Source organism: Cupressus sempervirens, chromosome 9 (genome assembly GCF_028749045.1).
Source record: "Cupressus sempervirens isolate cs-2001-9-10 chromosome 9, ASM2874904v1, whole genome shotgun sequence".
In the NCBI taxonomy this organism is placed as follows: domain Eukaryota; kingdom Viridiplantae; phylum Streptophyta; class Pinopsida; order Cupressales; family Cupressaceae; genus Cupressus; species Cupressus sempervirens.
This window is the reverse complement of record NC_143126.1, coordinates 682,741,252-682,749,654: the sequence shown is the minus strand read 5'-3', so window position 1 is coordinate 682,749,654 and position 8,403 is coordinate 682,741,252. Positions and strand designations below refer to the sequence as shown.

The 8,403-nt window shown below is 32.7% G+C and overlaps 1 pseudogene; it reads left to right on the top strand.

Annotated features, from left to right (window-relative positions):
- The first annotated feature begins 588 nt into the window (after nucleotides 1–588).
- On the top strand, nucleotides 589–2,741 carry LOC149540566 (heavy metal-associated isoprenylated plant protein 21 pseudogene; annotated as a pseudogene).
- Nucleotides 2,742–8,403: the final 5,662 nt, after the last annotated feature.

The following is an 8,403-nucleotide window of genomic DNA, read 5'->3' as shown; positions in this document are numbered from 1 at the left end:
AAAACATTTACATTTTATCCTCTTTACCTTCATATGACTTTTTGTAATCTCTTATTACTATATATTATTTAATATAAAAAGAAACAAAAAAAATAATGGCATATACCTATCATGATATTTATAATAAAAATATTCATCACATGTAACTATCATTTGATAGGCATTTTACCAATACCTGACAAAGTATTCTCATTTTGGTGCACGTTCAATTTCATTTTGAAAATGGAAAGTAGAGAGAGAAGCAAGTGCAGAGAAGCAGCAAGCCAAATATTTTATTTAGAGGAAACTTCACAGCAAGACAATATAAGTGAATTTAGTCAAAAATATCATTACAAAATAAGATGGGCGACTGGTCAATGCATAAACTACTAATAAATGTCATGACCCAACTGCCTCGCAACACCATTTGACAATTACACTATTCAGTTTAAAAATACAAAGTCAGTAAGTTTACAAATTTTAAAAGCATTTAAGAAAGAACAAGGAGACTTGTCAAATTAAAAATATAAATACTCATACAAGGAGAATGGGTCAACCTACCAAATTTTAGGCTTATATAACGCCATCTCTGTATTTATCTTCTATAAAATGGGTGCCTTGGGCTGTGGATTAAGCTTGTTTGGTGATAATGCAAAGAGAAACAGGCATAAATATGAGTTCCAGGTAAGTATAAAGCTTGTGTGATTCAGTGTAAAACAAGTGTATTGCAAATATCACTATAACTTACTGTTTGTTTTGTTTGGGCATTTCACTGCAGATTGTGGAGCTCAAAGTTGTTATGGACTGTGTGGGGTGTGAAAACAAAGTCAAGAAAATCGTCTCTTCAATTAAAGGTTATTGAAAATATCAAGAGGAAAAAATGAAAATGCATGGTAGTAGGACTATATAAATATAATGGGCACTTCTACAGAGTTATAGCTTACACCATACGACATACCATATCTACTCATATCAAATATAATTTAGAAATTTAATCTTCCTTTAGAAATTGAATCTTCCTGAATGATTTGATTAGGACGATTTGCTCATAATTGCTTCAATATGGCTCTTCATGAGTACATTTTATACCTTGGTGAAAAGTAGTTTAAACAAGTTAAAAGTATTAGCATTTATTTAAATTGTATGTAAAGTAGTTAAATAAGTTTCAGTATTATAATTTATTTAAATTGTATGTATGTATGCATGCATATTCTTGATGGAATGGTTTAAATATCACATACTAAGCTTCACTCTAATACCAAAAGTGTTGTGATGTTTTAAGGGTGACCATTTTTTATAGGTAATGTTATAATATAGATAGTTATGACTTAAACATAAAATTGAATATATTTATATATTTTTAATGATAAAAAAGATGTTAAAAAGTCTATTGGATATATACTCATCAAACATATTGTACTCGTAAAATTTAAAAGATAAAATACTTAGTGATTATATACAATTATTAAAATTTTAGATCACAAACAATATATTAAATTTATCACATTTTCATTGTCTATAGTGTCTGTTGTATACAACTTCTGATTTAATTGTATAAAATTGTTTTGTATCAATCTTTGTGATCTCTCTATTTGATCTATGGTGAAGATATGTTTCTCATCTTTATAATTGATCCTAGAGTTTGATTTGAAACATATCATCTTCATAATGGATCACAGAATGAGATGAGAAATAATAATCAATAGTTCAATTCATAAATTATATACGATAAATAACATGCTGACATTAGTATGAACTTTTTTCATTATGATTGTGATCTTTTTCTTTTCTATGGGCTTTTAGGATTAAATTCCATGAATCAAGTAGCCATAGTTCATGATGCTTGTTAGTTATTAATTTCTAAATTCAATTGTATAAAATCATTTTGCATCAATATTTCATATCACTTCCTCTGATCCATCATATAGATGATATGTTTCTTATCTGATAAATTGAAGTGTCGATACAAAACAATTTGATATAATTAGATCTTGGCACGATATATTTGTCTTGGGCCAGCTTTAAACATCACACACTAAGGAAGAAATTAAGCTTGGAAAAGTAAGTCAAACTTTGACTATTTAGCACTTTTACTCTAGGAATGAAGCCTTAGTGTGTGATGTTTTAAGCCGTTCGTTTGTGTTATGACCCTATGATCTTTGGCATGGAAGTTTCCAATCAAAGTTCATCAAGAAATAGATAGTAAGTCCACAAAAAAAATCCCCATATCGACTACATGTTAACCATTCTATGTTGAATGCACTGATTGTTCCATTGTAATTGACTTAAACATCACATACTAAAAGTCGTACTGATTGTTTGGTTGCGATTGACTTAAACATCACATACTAACAACTGAATTCTAGACTAAAAGTACTAAATAATCAAAGTTGACTTTTGTTTTTCTAAGCTTAATTTCTTCCTCAGTCTGTGATGTTTAGCATTTGCCGTTTTGTGGAGCAGGTGTGGAGTCGGTGGAGGTGAAGAGAGAGGAGAACAAGATAACGGTGATTGGGTACGTTGATAGGAACAAGGTGTTGAAGAGGGTGAAATCAGGCGTGGGGAACAGTGTAGAATTCTGGCCGTACGTACCATACAAGCTGGTCTACAATCCCTCCGCTTCGAAGTTCTATGACATGGAGGCCCCTCCAGGCCACGTTCTCAATGCCGACTACAGATATTTCTCAGAGTCAAATCGCACCAACGAGAGATATACAACGCTCTTTAGCGATGATAATGCTCACGCCTGCACCATTATGTAGATTTGTATAATAATCACTTGTACATTATAATCTCTACTTCAAGAGATAATTGTACTATCAATAGCACTATGAGATCTCTTGCCTGCTCAGTGGAAGCTGCGTGGTTTTTCAACTCTACAATGAGTGGGACAAAAATATTGTTCTCATTATTGATGAGACTCTGCTAGTGTTGTCTAATCTTGCTCTAGGGTTTGCTGTCAGAAAATGTGTATTTGGAAAGAAAAAAGCTTAGGTAGCAGTTGGATTATGCTGGTCTTTTCCAACGAAAGTAGACTTTAGTCATTGTGTTGTCCTTTGTAGAATCAAGACACAAAATGTGGTTTGAACCCTAACGTACCTTGTCTTCCTATTATTAGAATTATGTTAATGACTTTGTGTTTCAATTATTGTTAGAATTATGTTAATGGGTTAGCTTTTTGATAACTTTTTGGTTATCAAAAAGAAATGATGTAAGTGGTTGAAATTGTAAATACAATAGTATGTCAGAAATATTAGTGGTCTCATGAAATTATTAGTTGGAAATGATTTTTATTATTTAAAATTTAAATAATAAAATGGGGTGAGAGTTTATTTTGATTTAAAAAAAAATGATCATCAAATATCTCATGATTTGTCAAGTATATCTTATTATTCTTTTTGTTCTCTTGTCGTCTTTAACCCATTTTTGTCTTTTTATGCCTTTTAGTGGTGATTATAAAAACAATATTCTATTGAAACGACCAATTTTATGGAAAATAATGGTACAAAGTTATTTTTCCCTATTGGGTGCACCCACTTCCTTAGTAATACATTTCTCCTTGATAGATATCCAATTTTAGAGCATAACCAAGGTTAGAAAAAAAGGTACAATCTAATGTAATATTAAATAACTATCATCAATTGCAATGTCCTACTAGAGAAACCAAGAGGAAACACTACACTAAGCCCAAGGCATGGGCAATATTTGTTTTAAATACCACTACAATTTTTTTGAAGACAACTGCATCATCTACTCAACATTAACTACCACAATCATTTGCAAAGTACAAAGTCTAAAAGTTAAATTAGGTCATTTACAGTGCTAAGATCTCACTACTCACAATAGATCATAGATGTGGCCCTTAGGTAGGTTCACCAATCCAATATTTGATTACAATAGAGTGGAAATATTATCCATTACAACCGAACTAGCAAACATCTCTAATGCCAATATGGTTCCAAAGAAGTACAAATTCTACCTCAAATGTCAAATATGAGAAACTCTTACACTCTTACATTCACTCGCTCACTTACATATGCCCATGCTCTCATAATTACAAAATGATCTCTCGTTTATGTATATTACATCATCTGTGCATATAATATTACTTGGCATAATTAAAGATATAAACATCAAGCTCAATCTCCAATATGATCCAAATCTGTTCAATCTTGATTTAGATAGGAACCAAATCATTAACCTCAAACATGCAAAAGCATCACCAGAGCAACACCAATCTTGAATCAAAACATGTCACTTCATCAAGTCGACTAGGACCCAAGTAAAGAAATGTTAACATGTTACCAAAATTATAAATGTGATCTCAATCAATACGAACTAATAACATGATCATCACATGATCCAAGAATACCAACAAGTAACACAATACCAAAAAAACTTTCACATCATCTCTAGCTCAAAATCGAAACTCATCTCTAAACTAACCAACAAGAACACTGAAATATTGAGCCCATTCATAACAAAAGATAGATTGTTGTACTATGGATCATGAACAATATTATCCAAGGAAAAGTTGATAAGTCCCATTAGAAACACCAACTCATAATCTCTAAAATAAACAATTTGATCCTTACTGAAGAAAATACTCAACCACTAACACTAGCTAGTGCATGGAGAGTTTCCAAAAGCTATGACCAACCATATATAGGATGATACCAATGTGATTCAAGAGTATTTGTAAATTCGTGATGAGATATAGTTGTTAAATCCAATGTTGAATAATGTTTCTCATCTCATATATGAATATTTGGTAAACCTATTAATCCTATATTTAATGGTCAAGCATTAATCACTCTTCCATACAAGTTCCTATTTCTCTCAACTAGTGAATGAACTTGTATGTGTACTTTCTTAAAATGGATGCACTTCATTTTGAGACCTTTTAGCTCTCCTTAGTGTGGTTTTGGTCTCTCTCTTTTTCTCCCAATCTTTCCATAATTTCTAGTTCATCTCTCATCTTCTTGTATGGTCCTTTAGGTGTTATTTTATCACCTTTTTAGTCATATCTTTTGTTTTTTCAGAATTTATTGATTCTTTATGCATCTTTATTGAGGCCTTTGGGACCCCTTTTTCAAGCCCCCTTAGGAATCAAGTTATCTAGATTGACCTCTTTCCTAAGGAATTCATATTGCAAGAACCAAAGTGGCTCAGGTTTTTCAATTGTTTCATTTTTCTCCCCAATGGACCTAATTTTTTAAAAATTCCAAATCTTTAAAATATAATTTTGAGATCCCTTCTCTAATAAATTTAATTATATTCTAACCTTTTAGATACACCTCCAAATAGGAGGACATAATGAACTAGAGGAGAGAGATGAGGTGTTTATTTGGGTACACTTGTGTAGCTCCTTATTTAATTTGAGGGAGATTATTTACACACCATATATCCTTATCCTTGATTGGGGGTTGGCATGTGTGCACCAAGATGGTGCACAAAAAAGTGGATAACACCAAAGAAAAATAAAAAAATATCAATAATTTGATCATGTTATTTAAAATTTCAAAAAGCACACTAGCTTGGTAACCCAGACTAGTCAAAATATATTTAAAAACAAATGAGTTTTAGATGTTCAAATAGCACTATTGGGTTATGAAACTGAAAAAGTACATTCAAAACCCAATTGAGTTTTGAAGAAGTAAATTTGATAAGTAATAATAGGCTCTACTCTAGAGGCCATAACTTTCACATCCAACATTTGATTGAATCCATTAAAAATGCATTGGAAAGGTATTGACGAGATTTATAATGCAATGGAATAAAAATGAATCTAAGAAATCAAGAGTTTTATTTCCACGTACATTTGAATATATATATATATATATTTAAAAAAAAAAAAAGGTAGTCATTATTTTCCAAACATGGTGCAAATAGGTAGATAAGAGTGCTACCATATTCCCCCCCCGCCTCTCTCTCTCTCAAACACAAAATCACAAGATATCTCTCTTACTTACTCTCTCTCTTTCACACATCCACACACTCATTCACTTCCAATATTACCTCTAACTACCTCTTACTAATTCTTAACCTCTCTAATTCTCTTAATAACTCCTGACTCTCTTTATTTAGAGATATAAAGAAGTTAAGTGTTGTGTGTGTGTGTGTGTGTGTGTGTGTGTGTGTGTGTGTGTGTGAGAGAGAGAGAGAGAGAGAGAGAGAGAGAGAGAGAGAGAGAGAGAGAAGGGGGGTTAGGATTTAGAGTGAGAGGGGGTTATAGATTAGTTAAAGAGAGTATATGAATAAAAAGAAAATGGAAACCTCTTCTCAACCCTAATTTCCAAAGGGAATGATCCAAATTCATTAAGCCAAGAAAGTGTTCAATGTAAAAATGGGTCAAGTAATGGAGAAAAGGGTAAAAAGAGGTTCAATTGGCCTTCTTTCTATTTTGAGGGGAGGATCTAGTTAAATCTTGAAATAGATAAAAGACAAATACTAACCCTAAATCTAGAAAATGCTGATTTCTAATGTTTGTGTACAATTTTGGGGAATTCTACAACCTATTCTAGATTGGAAATGTCAAGATGGAGAAAACCTTGAAATCTTTTATCTTTTTGAAGGGAGGTCAGCCTTGACCCTGTTGGTGGGGCACAATCTTACCTCTAGACACAATTGTACCCCAAGAATTTGACCTTGACTTGCACTATTCTGACAAAATTTATGTTCGTAGATCTCACAAGTTCAAAAAAAAGGGCATCCAAATTCGCTCTACAATTCGTTGTTCCACACCTGTATTTGCAAGATAAATGGTTTGGTTTTTGTATGGGGGTTTACCTTAGTCAAACCCTAGTTTGGAATTAACCTTGAAATATAATTGAAATTTTAATATGCATAAACAAAGTAAATGGAACTATTCATCTTGCTTATGTGGAAATGCTTGTGGAGAATTTGAATCTTTGAATCCACAAGTACAGATGCTCCAAATGAATGTAGAAATATATGTAGGATGTCTCAAATCAATGTCATTAGATCTTCCACACCAATTTTGAATGTATCTTTTCATAGAAGAAGTCTTGGATGAATGTGGATGGAGAAATATTCAACAAGAGGGCTCCATAGAGATTGAATCCTTCAATGGCTAACAATAGACCTCCTTGATGAATTGGATGCTTGAACACTTGAATGCTTTGAGTGCTTTGTGGATACTAGATCTACACTTCATGTAGGTGGATTCTCATTTGATATCTCTTGTGTGCATAAACTTCATAATAGGTGGATGGATTGTAGATAGTTGCTCATAGAAAGTGGATGTCAAAATGAGGGTTTAGAAGGCTTCCTTATATAGAGATCTAGGGCACAAACTCCTAGAGAAGGCTAACATAGGAGCATTAAATATAATTTAACCTTAAACCCTAGGAATGGACCTAGATTAAATGTAATTTAAGATTCTACCATTTTAAAACTTGAAATAGCCAACTTGGAAATGGGAAAAGAAACTTTCTGAAGCCTGACATCTCGAAACTCCCAGGAAAATGGGACTTGGGGTTAGGGATGAAGTCAACCTTGCCCTAGGTTAAGGTCAAGGTCATCCTTCAACTAGGTCAAGGTCGAGGTCAACCTTGACCCAAAAGGTTGTCCTTGACCTAGAGGCCAAAGTCCTCAGTTTCATAGAGCAGTTTGTTAGAAATAGGCCGAAAATAGAGACAGAAGTTGAAGAAGGGGAAAATAGCTAGATCCATGCAAAAACCCATTTAAGGTGCTTGACATGACCCCAAATCACTTACTCGAAGTGCTAAATGCTCTTAACATGAAAGTGCTTCCATTTTAAGATGATACATTAAGCCCCCACTTTAGCAAGAGTATGGAATTGATGCAAACTTTTTGTAGAGTAGATCATAATGAAAAGATAATCTTATTAAAATTAAAGGGACAAAGAAATCCTCAAGCCCCTAGAGAATCAAGTCTTCATCAACTCTAAGATCACAATAAGAAAGAAATCTCTAGAGAAAAGAGAAAAGAAAAAAGAGTGTGATTATCTCACCTAATGAGAAATTATGTCCCATTGTGTAGCACACAAGGAAACTGCACAACTGGAAAGATGGAATTGAACCACCTAGTGAATGTGGCTTACTAATCAATGCATCAAGGATTCTCCCTCAATAATATTCTATCTATAAGAGTAAAACCAAAAAGAAAAAGAGATCCAAACTTAAGGACACCTTTGATCTTAAGGGATGAAAAATATTTGAAATTGGAGGGATCGAGAGATCCTAAAATATAAACCCATGCTTTAAGGATTAGTCACTAATCTAAAAAGAGAGAAAAGTTATCATGAAAAATAATATATATGCATTGAAAAGTGTGTGTGTGCAATGAGTTGGAAGAGTTTATGCCCCCATGTTTAATTCATTGTTAATACTTTAACATGAGTAATGGCTTTGACAGAAACATAAACAACTCCACTAATTA